The sequence below is a fragment of the Nymphalis io genome, chromosome 25 (genome assembly GCF_905147045.1).
Source record: "Nymphalis io chromosome 25, ilAglIoxx1.1, whole genome shotgun sequence".
NCBI lineage: Eukaryota > Metazoa > Arthropoda > Insecta > Lepidoptera > Nymphalidae > Nymphalis > Nymphalis io.
This window is the reverse complement of record NC_065912.1, coordinates 9424864-9451725: the sequence shown is the minus strand read 5'-3', so window position 1 is coordinate 9451725 and position 26862 is coordinate 9424864. Positions and strand designations below refer to the sequence as shown.

At 35.5% G+C, this 26862-nt stretch overlaps 1 protein-coding gene across 1 annotated transcript in view; it reads left to right on the top strand.

The window, feature by feature from the left end:
• Positions 1–1560: 1560 nt before the first annotated feature.
• The window catches only part of LOC126778163 (octopamine receptor Oamb), a 159657-nt gene continuing 134355 nt past the window's right edge, over positions 1561–26862 (top strand). Inside the window, exon 1 of the mRNA XM_050501603.1 lies at positions 1561–1707. The gene's annotated coding sequence lies outside the window, so the exon portion shown is untranslated. The remainder of the gene's footprint in view (positions 1708–26862) is intronic.

Sequence of the window (26862 nt, the reverse complement as noted above, 5' to 3'; positions counted from 1 at the left end):
TACTTGCGCGTTTGAACTTTAAAAGTGATATAAATTATTGTTGTGATAAATAGGAAATGTGAGTCAGTTAATTATAGGCACAAGGGATTTATTAAATACCTACTATTTTAAGTTACTTTTTATATTATATGGTGCAAACGGGTAGGATAGTGATTTTCACCGCTCATGGACACCCGCAACACTGGAGGGCTTGTTGATTCGTTGCCGGCCTCTAAGAAAAGAGCAGGATTTTTTCTTGAAGGTTCTCAAGTCATCAGTTCATAAAAACGTGTCCGTAAAAAAGTAGTATCCGGTTCCATGGAGTAGTTACACGACTATACAAGATTTGTTTTAACTGTTTATTTAATCTCCACAAACTAAGTATTCACATTCATTGCTAATGATACGTATGCACGTTGAAGGCATTGTCATTGTCCACATGGGCGCATCAACGTTACTCTGGGGCTTCACTGTTCAAATTTGCTCGTCCCGGCTCCAGTAAGGTCTCTCATTCCATTCCAGACCCTTCAACATACTACAGTTTTAATATTAAAATCATTTATAGTTACAACCATTTATATTTTATATTTACATGCTTAATTTATACGTTTTCGTTACGTTTTTGTTTATTTTGTTATTATGCTGATAGTGTTTGTATGACCTGCAGAAGATGGTGGTGGGTTTGATACACCTTGGGAGGAGTCCAGCAGATGATTGTTTGTTTCTTATTTCAATAAATTAAATTAACAGCTCTTCTAGTTGGGCTTATTCGGTTAACACGAGTAAACATTTTTTATTCAACCGTCTACTTGTTAATTGTTTTGCCGTCAATTTGTGACTTACCCAACGAATTGTAAGTTAAGCTTTAGTTCATGTCATTTTTAATATAAGTAAATTGTAATATTCTTTTGAAAATAAATTGTATTAAATCTGAATAAATAAATAATCTTATTTGCGATGGTTTATGGCGCATTGACATTGAAAATATTATTTAATGTTTATTGCTACGGATTCGCCATTTTTATGAGCGTGTGTGACCGCTTACCGTCACATGGGTATTGCTCGAATGTCCTATTACAAATCAAAATTAAAACAATGACATGGTCCAGTAGTTAAAACACATAAATCAACCAAAGATGGTGGGTTGAATAATGGCAAACGATCATTTATAGGTGGTTAGTTTGGGCTTATAATTTACCTCGTACTCGGAGGTGCACAAAAATTGTGAAGAAACCAGCGTTTCAGATAAAATCTGCTACACGTGTATACATCAAACCGCCTGGAATAAAGTCCACACCTTCAAAAAAGAAGATGCCTTAGCTTTTACCTGTAAATCTTTTTTTAATAACCCATACGAATACCTATTACCTAGAATAAGCTTATAATATATTTTTATGAGAACAAATAACACAATAATATAAAATAATTGTTGATTCTATTTAATTTATAAAAAGCAGAATACGGTATTAAACGAAATAGCAAGATTCATAGAACTTCAATGAATGAACGACGCATGTCTGCAAGTCGCCTTCCAAACCTCAGTTTACGATAGGCCATCGTCAGTTACGCGCGTCCGCTCCTATACGCTACGTAAAGTTTTCGAACATTTATACACCGCGTAAATGATTTTCAATTATACATTTTGTGAAAATTGTGATACGTGATTTTGTGTAGTGTTCTTGTATAATTTGTTAAGTGGAGTTCTAGTTGAATGAGATTTGAATAAGGGTAAGTTTTCGATAATTTATTCTTCTTTAAATGTATATTGGTATTCTACGTGATTAAAAAATTGTATATTTATCAAAAAGTTAATACTAATAAGTTATCGTGTTGACAAAAACATTTTATGACATAAATGATGATTTCATACTAAATTTTACTGATATAAGTTATCGTCGACGTAAATTTTAAAATAATTTCAAAGGTGAGTCGAAACGTAACTACACTTTATACAAAAAAAATAAATTCACAAAAATTCAAATGAAATTATATAAAATATTTTTTAACTAATTTTATTTGTTTTATTAAATTGAATAACTCAATTGAAAGGGCTCAGTGGCGATACGAAGGTCAAAGTTTTTTTGTTCCTAGCATCGTAGCCTATCGCTAGGTTGCAGAGTATCTATTAGGTCAATATAAAAAAAAAAAACTTAAGCTGGACTTCGCTGTAACAAGCTCATTGGGGTATAACAGTCTATTCTCATATGAAGTATCAAAAAGATAAGAAAACTCCTAAGTCTAATTTCTGTTATAAAATTATGGGTTTTTTTATATTCGCCGGGATGGCAAATGACTCTACTCCACCTGATGGTAAGTGGTAGTAGAGTCCAAACGCGACGACGGCCAGTACAGACGGGAAAAACGTTCTGCACTAGCCGCCTTCGCCTTGCCAGCCCGCAAGATGCCTCTTCACAGAAGTGCGACAAAAAAAGGAGTTGCCAAATTTTTGATTAAAAAAAATACCACCAAGTTCTTTCTCGATTCTTCCCGTACCCGTCCCGCAGAATGTACATTTCAAATTCGTACTAACGCATGTCGACTCTAAAGTACTTCTTAAAATCTATTAATAGTTATAAAAATATTAATTTGGTTTTAAAATATTTTATGTGCCGTTCAATTTTGATAATATTGATGAATTAGCGGTTACCGCTGCATCGACCGTGTATTTTATTGATTTTTCGCGCAAACTTGTAACTATTTGAAATGGTTCAAGCCTCGGAACTTTAAAATCCTACTATTAAGTTCGCTTATAATAAATATATAGATATGAAGTTTTCTTGATGTTGTTTGTGTTGTGTTATGTAATTTATTTCGTAAAAATTTCATATAGATTTAAATGTCATTTGGCCCTTGAATATAATCTTAATATTATATTTTGATTTTGTGTGTCTAATACCTTTTTATTTGATGCCATTATACATAAGAATATCATATATATTTTTTAATTTAGAGTCGAAGGCCAATTCATGGTAATTGGACACTGGCGCTGTAATAAAAGCGGTGTAATTTTTATTTCGAAAAGACACCATAAATGCACAACGATTATGTAAATAAAAAGAATAATCCATAAAGAGCTAATCCTATATTAAGAATAAAATCTTGTTTTTTCTGTGATCAGGGCGAACAGCCATCTTGGTTTGACAATACGAATATATAACTTACTCGTACGTATATATACATTAAAAAAAACCGACATCATTTTACACACTGATATTTTTCTTATTTCAGCTTAGAATTTACTTTCTTAGCGGGTGCCTACGTCATAAAAATTTACTTTAAAGTTCATAATTCTACTTCCTATCTCTAGATTTCGGTCCGGAGATTAAACATGTTTGTTATTACGAAACTAAGAGAGATATAGACGAGTTGGTATTTTGGAGTTCATTTTTATCTATCTAGACTATATTATATTATTTATACAAACTATCAGTATATACATTTTCAATCATTATTATTCTTATTAATTTCCGAAGCGAACCGAAACAGCCTGTGAATGTCCCACTGCTGCGCTAAAGGCCTCCTCTCCTCATTTTGAGGAGAAGGTTTGGAGCTTATTCCACCACGCTGCTCCAATGCGGGTTGGTAGAATACACATATGGCATAATTTCAATGAAATTAGACACATTCAGGTTTCCTCACGATGTTTTCCTTCACCGTAAAGCACGAGATGAATTATAATCACAAATTAAGCACATGAAAATTCAGTGGTGCTTGCCCGGGTTTGAACCCACGATCATCGGTTAAGATTCACGTGTTCTTACCGCTGGGCCATCTCGACTTTTATTTTCTTTTTATTAATTTCCACAATACTTAAATTATTTGTACTTTCAACGATTTCATTATATCAATATTACCACGTCGAAGACGTGGAGCCACGAGTCTCTATGATGAAAACAACGTGCCGAAAGAAGTTTTCACTTCTAAAAAGTCAGCACATAGTGCATACATATGTCAAAGATTGATCCATTTGAATCCGCGACACATATGTATATATATTTTTCTTTTTTTTGGTTCTAAGTCTTTATCTACTAAAACGGTACATAATTTAGAGCATGAAATTTCAACCGAGTTATATAAGGTCATGTATATATATATATATATATATATCTATACATATATATATATATATATATATATATATATATATATATATATATATATATATATATATATACATTAGATAAAGACTTAGAACCAAAAACGTTGAATAAGAAACTAATATCACATTAATAACAATCTGTTTAGACTGACAAATAGTCTTATGCCTGAGAAACCTCGTGATAAGTTGACTTAGTCCTTAGAAATTGCTAGACAGACAAATACATTATGTTTTTTGATACATCTAATGTCAACCCATAATGAAGCTACGAGACGTATTCATTTCTAAAACTCTCCTTGACGGGAAAAACTTCTGGCTCGATCAATTTAATAGGATTTTTTTTCATGACTTCAATTATAATCATATATTGTATTAAATATAAATTTCAGTTAAGAATTATACTTGAATTAAAATGGTCATTTACTTATAAAATAACAATCACTTATTCACTCAAAATTTTGACATCATACCATTACACCAGTATGACGACAAAATTAGGAGACCACTAAGCTTTATATTGGCAACTTAAAAGCCTACACATCCGGCGCTTGGGTTTCGGGCATGGTGAATTTAAATTTGAGGCCGTCATAATGGATTAACATAGAATAATTTATTATATACACCTACCGGAAGAACAGCCTTCAAACTACCGATCCTTTTGACATCATGGTAGAGTGGGATATTTATGGGCTGTTACTGGAATAATTTAAAAAACTTAAAACAAATTTAAGCAAATTCATATTTATAGGTTTGAACTCTGATCAATATAATAATATAGGATATTTGAAACTAATTAAAAAAACTTATCGTTTCATCGTATTTACATACAACCAACTTTTGTTTCTTGCCAGTTATTCTCGGTTGTATTTACATTCTGAAAAGGTTTAAATTTATAATCCTGTAAAATATCGATTCTAAAGACAAGCTCTTGCTCTTAAATGCCTACTTGAGTAAAGTATATTTTGATTTGAACATATCACAGGGATCACAATGGAGAAATTTTGTAAAATGTATTAATGTATTAAAGGCCAGGACATATTTATATTATGACTGTACTTTTTGGTACAGTCTCCCTGCTCCGGATAGACTAGAACACCTCTCTTTTAAAAATATAAATATATAGAAAAACGGTACACAATTTAGAGCATGAAAAGCCAGTTGTGATTGCCAAGATTCAAATCCATCTTTGGTTAAAATTTTAACTTAGTTATATAAGGTGATGTATATATAGGTAACTATAACTATATATCATGTAAAATCAACTATGACTTTAGATTGTTTTTTTGCCAAAACATTAAAAGAATCCTTTATACTGAGATGAATTGCCAAGTACCAGAGACGCGTTGGCGCTTGTAAGTTTTAATATCTTATCTTTCAGTGAGATTGGAATCTTTCCAAGGACATATCACAGACTTACTTGGGTTATTTTTATACATATTTGGCATGAAATAATATTATATGTTATATAAGAAACCTTTTTTCATCCTTCGAATATGAAGGCAAGCAATGGCAAAGATCCCATTTAAGATAATAATGTTTTTGTTAAGAAAAATGATACCATTGATGTCCGTCAATATTTTTTAGGTTTCGGTATCTAAAAGGCGGAATTCGCCTCCACGGAACAGTCTGCTTGATAGGGCTGTATATCGTGAAAAAAAATTTTGTACGAGTATACAAGAGTCAAAACTTGTCCAATAGTACTGTATATTATATATAAAACACATTAAATGAAAAAAATCTTAGTTATAGTATCCGAATGGATTTTAGGTGGAAGGGCTGTGTGCAAGCCCGACTGGATAGGTACAACCCAGTTATCAGATATTCTATAACTAAACAGCAATACTTAGTATTGTTGCGTTCCGATTTGAAGAAGGAGTGAGCCAGTGTAACTACAGACATAACATCTCTGTTCCCAAGGTTGGTGGCGCATTGGCGACGTAAGGAATGGTTAATATTTCTTAAAGAGCCAATGTTTTTTTTTTTTTTATAGAAAAGGAAGGCGGACGAGCATATGGGCCACCTGATGGTAAGTGGTCACCAACGCTCTTAGACATTGGCATTGTAAGAAATGTCAACCATCGCTTACATATCCAATGCGCCACCAACCTTGGGAACTAAGATTTTATGTCCCTTGTGCCTGTAATTACACTGGCTCACTCACCCTTCAAACCGGAACACAACAATATCAAGTATTGCTGTTTTGCGGTAGAATATCTGATGAGTGGGTGGTGGTGAGCACTTAACATCAGTACACATTTGCCCGACCACCTTTAACATGGAAAGGCGTGATATGTCTTACTACTGTATGTACTTCTACTTATTTCATATGTACTGTTTTACGGATCGTTATTAAGCGAGTCCTTTCCTTTTTTCGCTTGTGGTGGTGGTGTGTCGCAAAATTGATTCTGCACATGAAATACTATAGTGCGCACACTATTCCCTCATTTAATCTGATGGAGTGGCAAATTGACACGGCCTGATAGTGATAACGAACAGCTTTACAAAAGATTTACACATTTCCTAAGGCTGTGTGAAAGTATGACACTGCCAACTTACAGACTGGCTGTTACTGAAAATTCCTTAATTAATACGTATATTAATAAACGTAAATCCAACACTGGCGTAGAAAGAAGACTCCGGAGAGAAATAAAATACTACATGAATTTAGTATCGATATGATTTTGTGGCGAAAATAAACCGCTGTATATATTTTTATCATTTTCTCCATTTAGTTTTTGTTCAATTAAAGTAGATAAAAAATAATTATTCATTCGATACCCAGTAGGTATATAATTAAATCAATTTGTCAGTGTTGTTTCGTGTTGCCCCGCAATTTCAGGCACACCTTAGAATATTAGTGCTCGGTAGATTAATATAATTACAGAGAAATCGTGTATAACTTTTATAGAAGAGCTGGAAGAACATTTTTCAGTATGTATAATACCCAATATATACCCAACCTAACTTAGAACAGAAGCTGAATGATAACTCGGACACAACGCAGTTCTGCAACTAAAACGGCAAATAAAAAAAAATCGTTGAAAATCTGCACCTTGCAACACATTTTGTGTTTTATTTTCTTGTATTAATATATATTTAATAAATAATTGTATGCGGGACTTGTTTGTACTTTTATATCATCTTAAGTGATACTCCACTCTCGTGTACATGTCGTGTACCTTATTTGATATATTTCTTGGTATCATTGTAATATAATCTATATACTACATTAGCTTATTGATATCATATTTCTAAATACAAGATGTCAAGATAAGGTAATATCAGTCCAGAGAATTATTATTTTACCGAAAAACAGCAGTACTTGGTATTGTTGTGTTCCGGTTTGAAGGGTAAGCGAGCCAGTGAAATTACAGACACAAGGGATATAACATCTTAGTTTCCAAGGTCGCGCATTGGTGGTGTAAGTGATGGTTAACATTTCTTAGAAGGCCAATGTCTATGGGCGTTGGTGACCACTTACCATCAGGTGGCCCATATGCTCGTCCGCCTACGTTATCTATAAAAAAAAGTTCTCAAACTAGCATTCTCCAATACTGAGAATATATATAATGAACTTACTTAGAGCAGACACATATATATTAAGTATACAAAATATCAGACGCGCGTTATTAGCTGAAAGATTTAATGAAATCTGGAAATATTCGTTTTTAAATATAGAAATTGCTTTTTGCCGTAAGATCGTCTATTTGTACAGCTCTTAAAATATCGCATACTTTGTGACAATCATTTTCTTTCAACTGCTGTAATATGAAGTATTTTTAACCGACTTCAATTTATAACGAGGTACTCAATTCGTATATATTTTTATGTATACCATTTGTATACCAGAAGATATAACTTTTTGGTTTACACACGAATTGTGATTATTCTATTTGCTTTGGTTTCATTACAGCTTCAAAGCGTTCCAATATCAATTTCGTATCAATATGTTCTAAATATTGGACGTTTTTATTTGGAGCATACATTCAGATAGGCTTTAGAAGTACTTTTTTAATTTTATTTTTAATGATTTTATTTATTTATTTAAAAAGGCATATCTACAGTATATATATTAACGACTTGTGACTTAAAAACAATTTAGTAACATTTTTCTGATATATATACCAGTACAGATATACATAACACTGACAACCTAACCAATACTGTCTAGTTGCTAGACAAAAATTAGTTGTAATAGCTACTTTTTTATTGTTATGTTTTTTTATTATGTTTTATTATTATTGAGATAATGATGATGACGTATTTTATATTATTGGCCGAGATGGCCCAGTGGTGAGAACGCGTGAATCTTAACCGATGATCATGGCTTCAAACCCGGGTAAGCACCACTAAAGTTTTTCATGTGCTTAATTTGTTTAATTATAATTCATCTCGTGCTTTCCGGTGAAGGAAAACATCGTAAGAAAACCTGCATGTGTCTAATTTCACTGAAATTCTGCCACATGTGCATTCCACCACCCCGCATTGGAGCAGCGTGGTCGGAGAAGCTACAAACCTTCTACTCAAAAAGAGAGAGGAGGCCTTAGCCTAGCAGTTGGACAATCACAGGCTGTTACCATATGAGAAACGAATGTAACTACTGACTAATTCCAATCCAATTGTAGAAGGAAATACAATAAAATAGACATTATAATGACAAGAATGGTATTATATTCCGTCAGTTAATGGGGCAATGTGTACGTTTTAAAAGGATACCAGAAAACGTTCAGATGGCCTTTAGTGCTATTCAGAAAATATAAAGGTTTTTTTTTGTTTTAAATGTTAATGATTGATTGATGTTGATTATTTACTGTTACTATTAAACGATCGCCTTCATTTTTATTTAATGTTTTTGAAAACTTTACAAGAAAGAAATATAATGGTATTATAATATTTGTTATAATTGTAAGTATATTTTAGTAGAGCTTGCAGAGCCACCTGGTTACTTAGATACCAATTGTCCTACCATCCAACCAGCTGTAGTAGTGTAGTGTAATAACAGTGCCTATTTATATAATTGTAGGTGACCATTTACCATCAAACGATCATTTACTAGTCTGCGTGACTATGATATTAATTGCAAATAAATAAATATTTACATCTCTGTGCAGGCATTACTCTGTAGATAGAGAGTATATCGACACGCACAAACTAAATTATGGACGTTTAAATTCGGTCCAATCGTACCTTTATCTCAGGTATAAATAAAGTAAATTGTTGCTTGTCATTATATCATTATTCAGTATCCGATCCTGACGGTATATTGTAATTAGTAACTTAAAATAACGCCTTAAAAATTAGTTACTTTAATTTTATGGTTTGAGTAATGAGTCTTGTAATGTTTGATTCGATTTCTTTAATACTTACAATTAATATTCCTTACTATTATAATAATATAAAGCAATGTAGTTTGTATATATGACATTTACGCCTCGTTGGTCTATGTATGTAAGGCCACAGACATGGAGTCCAAGGTCGGGCCAATAAAATGTTATTGAGTTTCTCTGTCGAAAATTCGCAGTAGCAGCCCGGAATCTGGAAGTTGCAAGTGCGTACTCCTGTGCCTCGGAAAGCACGTAAAGCCGTTGGTCCTGCGCCTGAAATCTTTCCGGTCGGATTGCCATCCCATCGGATTATGAGAGTTAGGGAATAGAGATTGCACCTGTGTTTGCGCACACACTTGTACACTAAAATATCTCCTGCGTAGTTGACTAATATCTCTTGAGAGTGGCCGCCTTGGCGAAAATCAGTCTGGAGGACATTATTATTATTTTTTTATTTTAATTTTAACTATATACTTTACTCGGTGGTATGGCTCTGTGCTCTGTTTGGGTCGTCCCAAATAGTGCCAATTCCAAAAAAGTAAATAAATAGGAGTTTTCGAAAATTGAAAGGTTTTTTAATCGAACAACATCTGGCAGATTCGTGAATAAATACGCAAGTGTACCTACGGGTACACTTAAAATTAAATGAAGTTACGACTTCACCCCCTGCGGAGCGAAGACTGGCCGTTGTGGTTTTAGTCGGTAAGAGTCCGACATACCCTCTGTTATCATCATCTGGGGTAGAGGGTATCCATAAGGATTTCTCCGCGTATAAAAAGAGGGCTCTGAGCAAGCTTGTCAGGGTACCACTGACACCCTTTCAGGGAAATCAAAACATAAATTTCAAGTCATGAAGTATTCACCTGGATTCTTCGACATCAAAAGTTTTTAATTCTTAAAAGTAGATTGTGATGCTGCCTGGTAACAAAAATGTACTTATATTAAAATATAATTAATGTTAATTAAAGATAATATACAACAAATGCGGTTAACACATCAGTGCAATCACTGTCGACATTAAGCATTTTTCTCTTCATTTATTAAACAAATGTCAGTCACTTAGTACAATTGTACATCTATTGTAGTAGTAGCATCCAATTGTTTAATTATTGACAGCTAAAAAATAAAACAATTAACATCATTAGCGGTAGGTGCGTGAACTGAATTGGTTTTCTAAGAGTTTCTCTCTTGAGATCTAAAGAATATCTAAACGTTAAACAAATTGTCAGAAAAATGTAACTCGTTTTTGAAATCATTAAAAATGATGAATGTAATGACGTCACGCCATTTAAACGAATATAGACTCGAGCTAGCCGGCATTATGATCAATTATACTTCGGTTTATGAATAATCAATACTGTGTAGGCTGTGGAATTATATTTAAATATATAATGTATATTAGTAATTATTTAATATTATTTCTGTGGTCTGGTTTAAATGCTGAGTGAGTCAGTGTAACTGTACGCTCAAGGGACATAACATTCCCAAGATTGATGGCGCATTGACGTTGTCTATGGGTGGTGATGATTATTTACCATTAGGCTGTGCGTTTGGTAGTCTGCCTATTCCAAGTATATAATAGGAAAACATAAATCTACAGACCTATATTTTTATGGAAAGATATATTTAATGTTCCACCATTTACGATTCCATTTACACTCATATATTTTCGCGATAAAATATATCAACCCTTAACGAACTACCGGATGGAGTTCGGAACACGTCGAGTCGCGCGTCGCGGTGATTCGTTATGTACGGGGAAAAGTTATTTTCGATTAGCGAAACTTATTCCTGTGGCTTTGTTAAATAATGCGTTTAAAATTGTCCTTCAAACACAAAAACTAAATATTTTGCACTTATATAAATTATAAAACACGTAAAAACCTGTAAATGTTCCACTGCTGGGCTAAATCTATTGGGATAATCTTCACCAATCACAGTTTTCGAATAATGAATGAGCACATTGTTCTTAATGTGCCGAATACCAAAATCTTGCTTACAGGATATAGAAACACATATTTATAAATTATCTAATTATTGGTACCATGTAACTATTAAAGCGTTAATACGCCATTAGCGTGTTGGTTCACGCGACGCTTAGCGATGTAAACGTCGTAGGTTCGATCCAGATACTTGAGCTATTGTTGACCTCACTCTTAGCCAAGCTATTCGCTTAATTATAGGGGTATGTAGGTATATTAACTATTTTCAAACGAGCATTGCTGTTATTCTTTTTAAAAACTAAACTATAAGGACTGTCGATAGAAGTAAAAACTTGAAACTGTTAAGTATATTTATCCAATTTTCTTCATCATCATCTTCAACATCTATTGGCACGCCAAGTAATAATTCTATTCCTTTTTATTCATCAAAATATACAGTATATCGCAAACTACAAGCTACAAAACTACAAAATATTAATACAGCTTAATTTAAATAAATAATAGTTGAAATACTTATATTATTTGTATATACCGTTAGTATTTAAATAAATTTTAATCATTATTATCCTCATTAATTTCCACAATACCTAAATTATTTGTACTTTTAACGATTTCATTATAACATTACCATTCCGGTGACGTAAAGCTACGAATTTAACAAATTATGTAGGTAGGTGGTAAATATTATCAAAAATCGATCAAAATTATAATTTGTTCAAGTTGGTTCTTAATTTTGAATTCAATCTACAAGATTTAATTAAGCATTAAGCTATCACTGACTCGAAATGTTTGTACGCGCAGTGGCTGGGCGGGCGGAAACTGAGGAGAGGCGGGAGAATCATATATTATTATCATATAATATCATATAATATAATCAAAAATAGGACGTTAGAGCTCATCGCCAAATGGGGCTCTGATAATCTTGTTGAGTTTAATGCCAAGAAAACACAGGTATGCGCTCTCACGGCGAAAAAGTCAACATTTTCCCCTCTTCCCTCCCTCTGTGGTACTCCGCTGGTGATGCAAACCAAAATCGCCATGCTGGGGATTGACGTTCGCTGTGACCTTAGTCCAAGGGATTACATCGAGGCTGTTATAAAAACAGCTTCACGGAAACTCGGAGTTCTGAACAGGGTGCGGCGCTTTTTCACGCCACAACAACTGTGCCTGCTGTACAAAACACATGTACGGTCTTGCGTGGAATATTGCTCGCACCTTTGGGATGGCTCCGCTAAGTACCTACTTGAGGCCTTGGACCGGTTGCAGCGACGTGCCGTACGCATTATTGGCGACGTAAAGGTCACAAACACCCTTGAACCTTTACAATTGCGTCGTGAGATAGCAGCACTGAGCGCTTTCTATCGACTGTATCACGGCGAGTGCTCTGAGGAATTATTCTCTCTAATTCCTGCTTCCCCCTTCCTTCTTAAGTCCACGCGAGCTGGTTCTCGATGTCACCGCCTAACTGTGACATCAATTCCATCGCGAACAAAGAAATTTGGCAACTCCTTTCTTTGTCGCACTTCCAAAAAATGGAATTCCTTACCAGCTCACGTGTTCCCCTCCTCTTACAACCCGGGTTCCTTCAAACGAGGCGTGAAGAGGCATCTTGCGGGCCGGCAAGGCGAAGGTGGCTAGTGCAGAACGTTTTTCCCGTCTGTACTGGCCGTCGTCGCGTTTGGACTCTACTACCACTTACCATCAGGTGGAGTAGAGTCATTTGCCCTCCCGGCGAATATAAAAAAAAAAAAAAATTAAAATAAATGTATTAATTACGTTTTTGACTTATTGATTATTTAAATAAAAGTATCTCGATGATTTAGTAGCTAGCTGTGTTTACGTGTATTTATGCTTGTGTGAATGTGTTCGTGCGGATGTTGCACGTAGGTGGTGTATTTGCGGGCGTGTGGGTTTGCTAAATTTAAAAGTATGAAGATTTTTCAAGTAAGATATGTATACATTACACTTCAGCCTGCTAATTTTGCAAGCTTTGTCGGTGACTCCGGTTCTTTTCCGGATAATCTCATTTCTGATCTTATCCTTCAAAGATACTCCGAGCATAGCTCGCTCCATAGCACGCTGAGCGACTTTGAATTTGTGGACTAGTCCCGCAGTTAGTGTCCACGTTTCGGCACCGTATGTCATGGCAGGTAAGACGCATTGGTTGAAGAATTTCGTCTTCAAACATTGTGGTATAGACGACTTGAGGACTTGACGAAGGTTGCCAAATGCTGCCCATCCCAAGCGAATTCTTCGATCGGCTTCCTTCTCGAAGTTGTTCCAACCGACTTGTATTATCTGTCCTAGGTAGGTATATTCACTAACAACTTCGAGAGGTTTCCCTTCGATGTATATCGGTCCCGGCACAACATGCCTATTAAACATGACCTTGGTCTTGTCCAAGTTCATACCGAGACCGACACACCGAGAAGACTCGCCTAGACTACGCAGCATTTCGGTGAGTTGTTCCAGCGACTCTGCTATGATGACGATATCGTCGGCAAATCGAAGGTGTGAGATGTACTCGCCGTTTACATTGACTCCATACCTAGTCCAATCCAGCGTTTTGAAAACGTCTTCCAACGCGTTGGTGAACAGTTTCGGGGATATTACATCCCCCTGTCTCACCCCTCTGCGCAGTTGGATCGCCTTCGTCTTACAGTCCTGGATGTGGACAGTCATTGTAGCGGCGTTGTACAGACATCTCAGTACCTCGATATATCTCCAATCGATATGACATCTCTGCAATGAGTCGAGCACTGCCCAGGTTTCGATGGAGTCGAAGGCTTTCTCGTAGTCCACAAATGCCATACACAGCGGCTGATTGTACTCTTCGGTCTTCTGCACAATCTGCCGAACAGTATGGATGTGGTCCACGGTGCTGTAGCCTGATCGAAAGCCGGCTTGCTCTGGGGGCTGGAACTTGTCAAGTCGTCTGGCGAGACGGTTCGTGACGACTCTTGAGAACAGCTTATACACGTGACTCAGGAAGGAGATTGGTCTGTAGTTTTTCAAGAGGGTTTTATCTCCTTTCTTGAAAAACAGTACCACCTCACTCCCGCTCCACGTTTCCGGGGTCTTGCCATGTTGGATGACGGAATTAAAGAGGCTTGCTAGCTCTTTCAGGACCGGAGTCCCGCCTGCCTTAAGTAACTCTGTTGTGATTCCGTCATCTCCCGGAGCTTTGTTGTTTTTAAGCTGTTCTAGAGCCGCTCTAATATCTCCTTGGTCAACGACCGGGAGCTCCTTGGAGTAATGGCACGTAAGAGGGGCGCGCTGGTCATCAATACTGATTCCCACGGGTTTATCCGATCTTGAAGAGAACAACTGCCCATAAAACCTCTCTACTTCTCCGACAATCTCAGGCCTAGAGGTAACGACCCCACCATTTTCAGTTTTAAGTTTTGTCAGACGCGGCCTTCCAAACTTGCGAGCGAACACTTTCGATCCCCGATTTTGCTCAATCGCAGCCTTGATGGCACGGGTATTGGAGCGTCGGAGATCGCGTCGCGTCAGCGTTTTTATTATTCGATTTAAGGCCTTATCTGACAAAAACGATGGTAGTTCTCGTCGTTTTCTCATGAGCTCGAGTGTCTCAGCAGAGAGTTTTGGTGCGTTCTCTCTTCTCTGTGGCGGAAAACACTTGCGGGATGTGTTTTGCAGTATTTTGACCAGCGTGTCGGTTCTCTCATCAATGCTGCTTATGGTTTCCAACGCGGTGAATTGATTTTGAAGTTCCATTTAGAACTTTTCGGAGCCTTGAGCAGCTTGGAGCATGGTAGGTCGGAGAGTAGACCTCATCATTCTCGATCTTTCGGTTTTTAAGTTGATATTTAGAGTGCCTCGAACCAAGCGGTGATCACTTCCGGTATTAAACCTGTTGATCACTGAAACATCTCTAAATATGTGCCTTTTATTCGAAATGATAAAGTCTATCTCGTTCCTTGTCACGTTATCGGGGCTTCGCCAGGTTCACCTCCTCTGAGGCTTCTTTTGAAAGAAAGAATTCATCAAAAAGAGCCCCTGCGCTTCGAGAAAGTTTACCAGCATTTGCCCCCTGTGATTTCTGCAGCCCAAGCCGTAAGGTCCGACTTTCGATTCACCGCTATCTTGTACTCCCACTTTAGCATTAAAGTCTCCCATAACAACATTGTAGTGGGCCTTCGAGGTGTCGTTGAGGGCCTTTGCGATGTCCTCGTACATCGCTTCGACCACATCATCAGAGTATGTCGAAGTTGGCGCATATACCTGTACGACCTTCAGGGAGTACCTGTCGGAAAGTTTTAGGACAAGGTACGCTACCCGGTTCGACACACTACTGATTTCCACAATGCTGCTAATGACATCCTTTTTGACTAGAAAACCGACACCACCCTGGGAGAGGTTATCACCTCCGCGGAAGTAGAGTAAGTTACCGGACTCTAGAGTTATCGTATATGTATACATTAATTTTATTGAATTGATACACCTTTGTTATTTACTTGATGGAAAAGGGTAACTACTAATCTTATTACCGGTTCCAAGTAGAATCTACATTCTGAACCGGCGGTTTACATTTAATACATTCCTGTAAATCGCAGATTTAAAAGTACTGTTTGAAGTATAACTTAATATTAGAATCCCCAACCGAATCTTTTAGACGGTGTTGCCACATAGCTAAACTCACCCTCTTTATCCATAATGAATTTAATAAAATGTGAATTTAATAAATTATGAACTTAATAAAATAATTAATGAAAGCCACGGACAATGTATAACAATTTTTAATGCACAAAACACTTACCTTATCCTTAATAAAATCTGAGTAGTACTCACACAGTGAATCCACACCTTGCCTCGATGATGGTTGCCCAGAAAGTAAATCCACTGTACAAAACACAGGTACGGTCTTGCGTGGAATATTGCTCGCACCTTTGGGATGGCTCCGCTAAGTACCTACTTGAGGCCTTGGACCAGTTGCAGCGACGTGCCGTACGCATTATTGGCGACGTAAAGGTCACAAACACCCTTGAACCTTTACAATTGCGTCGTGAGATAGCAGCACTGAGCGCTTTCTATCGACTGTATCACGGCGAGTGCTCTGAGGAATTATTCTCTCTAATTCCTGCTTCCCCCTTCCTTCTTAAGACCACGCGAGCTGGTTCTCGATGTCACCGCCTAACTGTGACATCAATTCCATCGCGAACAAAGAAATTTGACAACTCCTTTCTTTGTCGCACTTCCAAAAAATGGAATTCCTTACCAGCTCACGTGTTCCCCTCCTCTTACAACCCGGGTTCCTTCAAACGAGGCGTGAAGAGGCATCTTGCGGGCCGGCAAGGCGAAGGCGGCTAGTGCAGAACGTTTTTCCCGTCTGTACTGGCCGTCGTCGCGTTTGGACTCTACTACCACTTACCATCAGGTGGAGTAGAGTCATTTGCCCTCCCGGCGAATATAAAAAAAAAAAAATCCACGATTTCCCGTTCACCACTCTAGCAACCATCGCCTGCAGCGCTCAGCGACAACTATCCTCTGAAGATGGCCGTCACTCAGTTAATACACTCACTTTTAAATAATGAATTTAAGTTAACAGTTTTATCGCGACATCATTTTAATTTATTAAATTATAAAAAAAATAAGAATTATTTAAACACTACTTAGAATTTTAAAATGTAATTCTAATAATAAAACATTTAAAAAACTGCAGTCACTTAATTAATACACTCACTTTAAAATAATGAAATTAAAGTTAACAATTTTATTGCAACACAATTTGAATTTATTAAATTATTAAACAATTTTTAAGAATTAAATAAACACTGCTTAGAATTTAAGAATATAGTACTAATAATTAAAACATTTTAAAACTGCAAACAAAGTTTGCCGGCTGACAGTAAAAATGAAAACCATTTTTTTTCGATGTTATAGAAAGTCATAAACAAAAATAACCATTGTTACTTATAAATTGTAAGTTTAATTTTAGCGATCATTTGGTTAAATTAGAAAGTAAAATTAATAAGCAAAACATCTTTATAAACAACTAACGGTGTTAACGGAACTTGCCATTTTATGAAATCTAAAATAATGCAACTTACTTACTTAAATGTAATCAAAATAACTAAACAATGATGTGTTGTTTTTTTATAAATCCAGATAATAGTTTTACAATTGAATTTTTAATTCAAAGATTAACTTTTTAACAAATAAGGAGTAATTGTTCATCTCCTGAAAGAGTACTCAACCATTACACCTTCTTTTTAGGGGGGAATTTAATCTCATACTTTCGATCTTTGGTATGATACATATATCGACGCGCCTTGGTGGTAAGGCCAACTCGTATACCGTGACGGTAATTCACTCCCACGCACCATCATATGCCAACTCCACAAATATTCTTGACTTCTTTGTTCCGCGTATTATATATTTCGTTGCTATATATTATTATAATCATATGTAAATGATATTTATTTAAAAGCTTTGTTAGACACAAGTCATATATAATAACACAAGATATTCAGTAAGTTGAAAGCGTGCAAAGACTTTATCGCTGTATCGCTCTCCACATAACCCGTGCGACAGATATGTAACTATAAGAAACAAAGAAATAGAAACTTCTAAGTGAACTTCCATTCAATCATTAATAAAATTAAAAAAAGATGTCTAAGTATAATGTAAATGTTTTAGAATTAAAACATTTTCAAATATGGAAGATAAAATTCCTCAGTTTTATTTCATTTTTTTTTATTTACAATAGGTAGGCAGGCTGACAAATGGCAAAATAAGATATATTACGTATATGCGTATGAGCCGAGATGGCCCAGTGGTAAGAACGCGGGAATCCTAACCGATGATTGTGGTTTCAAACCCGGGCAAGCACCACTGAATTTTCATGTGCTTAATTTGCGTTTATAATTCATCTCGTGCTTTACGGTGAAGGAAAACATCGTGAGGAAACCTGCATGTGTCTAATTTCACTGAAATTCTGCCACATATGTATTCCACCAACCCGCATTGGAGCAGCGTGACGGAATAAGCTCCAAACCTTCTCCTCAAAAAGAGGAGAGGAGGCCTTTAGCCCAGCAGTGGGACATTCACAGGCTGTTACGGTTACGGTACGGTACGTATATGCACCACCAAACTTGGGAATTAGATGTCATGACCCATGTGCTTTTAGTTACACTGGCTCAACCACATTTTAAACCGGAACAAAACTAAATATGTATTGAGTGGGTTATACTTACCCAGACGGGCCTACACAAGGCTCTACCGTAAAGGTAATTAATGTTTTAGTAAAAATCTATTAGACAAAACAAATACGGTGAACGCAGAAGTCAGAATCGGCATCATTGTCTGGAACAAAGAGTTAATTTTCTAAGGCAGTGCACAGCTGGGCACAATGCCAGCATCAATGCGGGCTATCTGATTACGATCTTTTTCGACTACGGGGCTGGATAATGAGATGCTACATACACTCGTGTTGAGGTTACCTACATAATAATACTATTTACCTTTAAATAAACAAATCTATTGTTCCTGCTGCTAGTTGATTTGATTTGTACCTGCACGTTTGTATTTCCAGATAGCATTCCATTCGTGATGACATTCGATTTCAGGATTACAATTTTGATTCTTCTATAAAAAAAATGTATATTTACTACTTAGATATTGACTCGGCTATTGTGATCCAGGTGTCACTCTGAGGGTGTTATTGGTTTTCTTGGGTTTCCGGATTCCTGGGTTTTTCTGGTTGTTCTGTCCATGATCAGCTCCTAAATTAAAAATATAATTTATAGTATAATAAATAAATAAATAAATAAATATCCTGGGATATTATTCACACACGGCCATCTGATCCCAAAATGAAGCAGAGCTTGTAATATGGAAACCAGACAACTGATATACTACATATACTACTTTTCTTTAGTAAATACATACTTATATAGATAATAACACCCAGACACAGGACAAACACACATTTTCATGCACACAAATGTCTGTCCTGGGAAATCGAACCCACACTCATCGGCGTGAAAGGCAAGTATCTACCAACCACACCAACCGGCTCGTCAATTTATTTAAATATTATATAAAAATATTATAATATGCAAAATATAAAGAAAAAGCTTAAATAAACTCCTTAAGGCGCTTAATATAGTGAAATATGTCCATATTTCACAATATTCAGTAATCATTAGTTGGATCTTATTTCACTTAAGGGTAGAAGGCCTCGAGGCTACTATTTAAGATATTTCCATTACAATCAAAGATAACAAAACCAAATTACTTATTAAAACAATATTCACAATCTCACACAATCAATGTAATTGTATTTTGAAATTATAATATTGGCTATATGCCTTCAGCTGACATGACTCAGTGGATAGATACGGGAATATTAATGAAGATTACGGGTTCAATCTCAAAACCACCTGAGTTTTCATGTGTTTGATTTGAGTTTATAATTCATATCGTTTCTGGGCGATGACAAAAACTTTACTGTTTAATAAGAGAAGAGGTGCCCAACTTTAGAAGTAGTCCAACTTTGCGACCGTAGCGGGCTTTAAACTTTGTCAAGGTCACAATGTTTTGGACCTTAAGTTATTCTACTTAAGATTTATTTTTAAGTAAGGGCTTACTTGGGTTTTGCTCGAACGCCAATGTCTAGCTTGGTATATAAATAACTGAGGTATAGGTATAGTATTCCTGGTATAAAATGGTATTGGATGGTTTCTAATTCTATGTGGAGAATAAAGTGTATTTTTCTTATTGCCTATTTAAGTAATCTGATAAGATAAATGTCAAAAGACCAACTTACTAACTGTTAAACCTGTTAAACCTGGCTTTTTAACCGGCGTATTTGCTGGCCAGTCGTAAGCCAGTCACAATGTATGATCCCTTATTTATTTTTGCTCTCTATTGTATATACTTCATAATACTAACTTTCTATATAAATAAGAATGAGTGTTTGTATGTTTGTCCTCTATGCATTCCTAAGCCATAGATCTGTTTGTGATGAATCATTGGTGAGTTATTCTCTGTATTCTTATCAAGGTTGTTGCTCAAAAAAATCAACTTTTTCTCTGTATATTTGTCCTTCAATATAAACGATTTATTTGGACCCTTATTATACTTGAGCGAAGTCGGGGCGCGTATCTTGCAAAAAAATTATTTATATTTCAATAAAGATTTATACTTTCTTTATTTACTGTTGAGGTCTTCAGAAATATCCGAATAGAACGAAGGAAAAATAATATAAGGGATAAAAGAAAAGTTTCTGAGAAGAAACCTAATCATCGGCAAACTATAAATAGCATCAAATCAAGTATTATTAACTTATAAGCGTCTTTAAAAAAAACTTAATGTGCTAAAGTTGTGGTAGTGGTGGCCTAGTGTGTAGACCATGTGACTCATAAACGAAGGTAGTGAGCTCAGCACCCCTGCAAGCATCACTGTTTTATCACGAGATTACCGTTTTATCGTTTCTTCTCGCTCAAGGCTACTTTCCGAATAATAAAATCTTTAATGTAATGTTTGTCCGAATAAAATACAATTGATTTAAATCTATTTTTATAATTTACTTTGCAGGGTTTAATAAGGGTCTATAAAAAGTTAATATTATATATATAACTCTATTAATAGCCAATTTATATAAAACATTAATAAATTATACACCCAAATCTTCCTCATAAATCACTCGGACCATCGGTTAATCACTCCGTGATCCGTCGGTCCAATCAAACATTTGGGCCGTCGGTAGTTATTGAGTTTATGACGAAAACGAGTCCACAGTCATCTCCATAAGAGATGAGTAGGCTTTGCTCAGCTGTGGGACATTTACAGGCTGATACAATATAATAACGAAAAATCTGATAAATTAAACTGAAGCAAAATGATTTATATTTTAACAAAACTTTAATTTTAAATTCTTAATTAGATAAATTCGGTGTTCTATAAAACCTCATTTGTCAATGTCTTAAAACATTAACATAACGCCGCTTTTAAGTAAACTTTAGCCATTTTTATGATTAAATGATATTAAGGCTTAGTAGGAGCTCGACTGAGTTGTCTCCTCTACCCTTTAAAAAACCTTAATATAACCAGCCGGTAATGTAACTTTACGAATGTTCCGCTGCTGGATAGTTCCGTCCCCTTGAAGAGAAGATTTGGAGCTTATTCCATTTCATTAAATAAACCGTTGTGTTTTATTTTTATTTAAGAAAACAGTGCTCAAACTGGTAAACAGTGCTCGTAGACATCGACACCTTTAGAAATACCTTAAATAATAATAATATAATAATAATAAACCTTCAATGTCACCAATAAATTTGGGAACTAAGAAGTTATACTTGTCCTATAGGGACACTGGCTCACTGTTGCACTGGCTCGTAGCCCCTCCGAACTGGAGCGAACCATACTATTGTGCCGTTAGGTGGTAGGATTAGCGAGGAGTGGGGCATCAACTGGGTACCTGGTACTGGGGTTTATACAAAACCTTATTAATAAAATAATTGTATTTAATTACCTATATAAGTTGATTATCGAAAAAAGAGTAACTACTCTACTAGAATCTACATTGCTAACCGGTGGTAGCTTTGAATTTATTTTAATCTTGTAAAATGACGAAACTAAAGTGCTCGCTAGAGTCTACTTTAAAAATATTTTGATTTAATTTGAGTAAAACAGGAACTATTAATAATAATAAATAAGTATTCTTCTATTATAAAATAAAACAAGAGATCTTAACGATTAAAGTAACGTTTCGTAAATACAATTTTATTTCAATGATCATAAAGTACAACGTGCCTTGTAACCGTGACCTTGCTGCGTTTTTATTTTATGCATAGATTGCAGTATCTGTACATAAGTCATTGTGACCGACTTTCGGAGCCGAGTTTAACCGCTGCGTTTAAACAAAATGGTGGCTAATATTTTAAGAAAATGGTTATATTTATGAAGGCACTGACCTACTAAATGGCTTGAAATAGCTCACTTGAAACTTTTTAAATTGCACACATTTCGCGCATTTGTCATTTGTAGTCACGTGGGTATCTATGGATTTTTAATATTTGTTAATATTTCTTTTTAATGCTATTTAGTTTAGCATTTTGTTTTATTTTATTTTTTTGTTAATAATGTGGAACATCTATTGGCGCGCCTTGGGATTAGGACCGACTCGTATGCCGTGACGGCATACAGCACGATACTCTCTTCGTCATCAAGTCCTCTCACAGCCGCTAGTCTACTCCCTTGTGTGTATTTGGTGCGTAAACTATATATATATATTTAATAATAAGCGAGTGGCACTTACCCAGGCGGACTTGCACAAAGCCCGTATTGATTCAACAGAAAACTGCTATGCTAGCTTCCTCGTCACTATTTCACGTGGTTCTTATTTGTACAACAGTTTATTTCTGATTTGTATATATTTTCTTGAAAAATAAAATGAATTATTCATAGGTGTGTCTGTCACGCTACTGTATAACGATACGTGAAAATACCTCGAAATAACTTTGAATATCCTTTGCGATATTTCTTACGGAATAGCTTAAGATAAATACGATGTAATCACTCGGAGAACTTATCCTGATTCAAAATCGTGATCTTTGATTAAGAATATTGGTCACGTTTTCAATCTTTTTTAAAGTAGAAAGGTTAACTTACCGTGACACAGGTCACGTGACCGGAAGTGATTACTGCCGACTATATTGCAGTAGTAATGTAAATTCAAAAATAAATATTTTTATCTAGATTGATAATCTTATTTGATAACTTATTTGTATATTTTATAAAATCATCGTGGAATTCCACACTCAACACACTCACACACAGACGACACATTTACACTCAAATTCACTATTATACTATTATGCATACATAAAAAGTCAATTCTAGTTAAAGAAAAGCAATAAAAATATGCAGTAAAATAAATGAAAACATTGAGTTTCGCTCGGCTCGAATAAATGGTTATAAAAATATATTTTTTGTAATATATAATTATTTAACAAATTGTTGTTTTAAATTTAATTTTATTAATTATTTCCTTTTTTTCATTATTATTTAAGATATCTTTTGTATTTCGTGGTTACCGAATAAGTTTTTTTTGACCCAGACGAGCTTGCACAAAGCCCTACCACCAGTAACAAAATAAACAAACAAACAGTTTAAGTCACACACACAAAAAACAAATATTCATTGTTCTCATTTTGAATCCCTTTATCTGATACAATGTGATAAAGGCGTCCTATGTAAATAATAGCTACCAGTAGGAATTGAAATCTCATCCACCAAGGTAAATATTGATTGTCCAAAAGGTCGCTCCTTTTGAATAAATAATATTTATTTCACGTGACATTAAAATGTGGATAAAAATAAACAAACTCGTATTATAAAGTCATTAGTGTGCTGGCGCTGTAGGGGCGTCATTTTTGATACAATGATTTATTACAATTTAAGTGTTTATTATTTAGTATCGATTTAAAAGGAAAGAGTTCCTGAAAAGAATGGTGTATAGTATGAAATAGGGTAGGTACTTTCTTCGCGGCCAGGCTAGTGTCGGAGTAGTTTCTTGCTGGTTTTTCTCGGTAGAATATATTCCGACCCGGTAGTGGTAGACGAATTATTTGATTTTTTGTTGACGTTGACTTACCATCAGGTGGCTATCATCATTTGTCAATATACCTACCTATATTAAATTAAAAAACAAAGTGTCTATTTCAACGCCGATTATGAGACGAATAATAAACAAAAAAATAATATGAAAATTCAGTGGTCTTTACCCGTTATTGTATTTGCAGTCTTCGGTTAAAATTTGTATCCTATTGCGGCATATCGTTTGTTGTAATTTATTTAGTTCAAATAATTATATTTAAAGTTTTGTCTGGATATTTGGCAACACCAATACCGTAAATATCGATGTAATTTATGAGCGACACAAAACACATTCAGAAATGCGATTACGTAATATATCAATCTAACCGACGCACGGTTCCTCTTCAACGTTGAGTCACTTGTCCTCGTAGGGACAAACGATGCGACGTTTCATTCGCAATGTAATCACGTTAATCTGAATCTCGACTGATTTCACTTAGATGGCCCAGTGGTTAGAACGCGTGAGTTTTAACCGAAGATCACGTGTTCAAACTCAGGCAGTTTCAACGTGCTTCATTTCGATTTCTAACTCATTTCGTGCTAGACCCTGAAGGAAAACATCGCGAGAAAACCAGGTTGGTGGAGAAATATGTATGTATCCACCAGCCCGCATTGGAGCAACGTGTAGTACAAAGTGTTTTATATAAGATTATTTTATAAAAACAATTACTTATGGACGCCGTGGACTTAGCTGCCGCAAAAGCGCTGGCCGTGCATATCGTCATGGATCTCTTAATGACATACTTCTTCAGGCTTTTGCCACAGCATCGATTCCAGTTACTTTGGAGCCGAATGGTTTATGCAAAGATGATGGCAAGAGACCCGACGGAGCGACATTAGTGCCATGGTCGATGGGACGTGTTCTTGTGTGGGATGCAACTTGCGAACTTGAGATACTGCCAGCTAGATACGCTGGCAGTATCTCATCAATCATCAATAATAATATGATTATGAATTTGCAGGGCTGGGTTTTGAAACATTGGGTCCATGGTCGTACGATACAAAAAGAATCATAAAAGATATTTCTAAGAAACTGGTCCACACTTCTGGTGACACAAGAGCTGGCGCTTATTTAGCCCAAAGGCTGAGATTAGTGTTGCAAAGAGGCAATAGTGCCAGCGTCTTGGGTATAATGCCACAGGACAATCTTTTAGACGGCGTGTTTCTGCTTTAAATTTGCAATGTGTATTTTGTTCTTTTTATGTCAATTTTATATATTATATATTACTTATTAGTTCATTCGTTAGTTATCTATAGTAAATATGACTGTCAAGTGGCTAGATATGAGGCCACAGATCCGGAGGGCCTGGATCCAAGCCTCTGGTTGTATTTTTTGTCGAAGACTTCTCAGTTGCAGCCCGGATTCTGTAAGTTGGAAGTGTGTACACTCCCGTGTCTTGGAAAGTACCTAAAGCCTTTGGTTCTGCGCCTAAACTCTTTCGGTCGTGTCGGATTTGTTGTATCATCAGATTATTAGAACGAGGAAATGGAGAGAGCACCTGTCTTTGCGCACACACTTGTGTACTATAATATGTTCTGCGCATTTGTGTCATCGGTCATGAGGACATCATCATCAGCATAGTAAATAAAACATACATTTTACGATCGCTATTAAAATACAGGCTTCGTTTCATAATGTGCAACTGACGTGATATAAATTTGTAAATACTACACATACTAAGTGTGGCTTGTGTGCTGACATCCCTAAGTGCGTCAGCCGAGCGGCGCACCGCAAACAACACCGGTACGTTCCTACGTAGTAAGTTAGTACAGTCCTTTTTACTCTGCTACTTACCGCACTCTTTAGTACTACTGTCAAGCCACCGAGTTGAATATGATTTCGTTAATAGACATTTCTAAGCAATCGGAGCCCTTAACCGCAATAACGGTACCAGGAAGGTTAATTCTCCCTTATTCTAACGCAGCTATTCATAGCTGTCATTTTTTTTATAGAATAGGAAGTCGGACGAGCATATGGGCCACCTGATGGTAAGTGGTCACCAAACGCCCTTAGACATTGGCATTGTAAGAAATGTCAACCATCGCTTACACAGCCAATGCGCCACCAACCTTAGTAACCAAGATTTCATTTCCCTTGTGTCTGTAATTACTCTGGCTCACTCACCCTTCAAACCGGAACACAACAATAACAAGTACTGCTGTTTTGCGGTATAATATCTGATGAGTGAGTGACAAGTGAAGTTAACTCACTATTAGTATTAATAACGCTAAAGCTTTATCATGTCTAATGACGTATGACAACTGACATTTAGCCTGTTTTTATTCGACAATAGCTTAGACCTTGTATCAGGCTAATGCCCTTTTGGAAATAGAACACTGCCACACTAGATCACTGTCACGTATATGGTTATAAAATTATGCTAAAAATTTTAATTTAAGTATGATTATCATATTTTATCTTTCTATCAAAGATAAACTATGATTTATTTATTTATATTGAAAACGAACGGTAATATTTTAAGGTTTTAAATCAATACATATCATGTTAGAGATAAATATTTAAAGAAAGAAAATGTAAAAAAAACAAGTAGTTAATATAAAATAAAAACTTTAATTAAGATAACAACAAATAAACAAAAATGAAGTAAATCTTATGGGGCAAAAGAGAGAGAGACAGAATATTAAAACATAATCACTACCACATATAAAATTAAATAAATAATAAAAATAAGGTGAGTTGGTTACATAAATCATTTATTTTAAATAGACAAACTTGCTCTCGCTGAGCACGCGATTAACAGCCGACAATTATATTTTATTTTATTGAAATAATTATTTTATCTAATTAATTAATTATAGTATAAATATTTGGTACCAAAGTATCAGTTGTGTTATCAACGTAATTACCTTAATAAATCGGCAAGTAAAG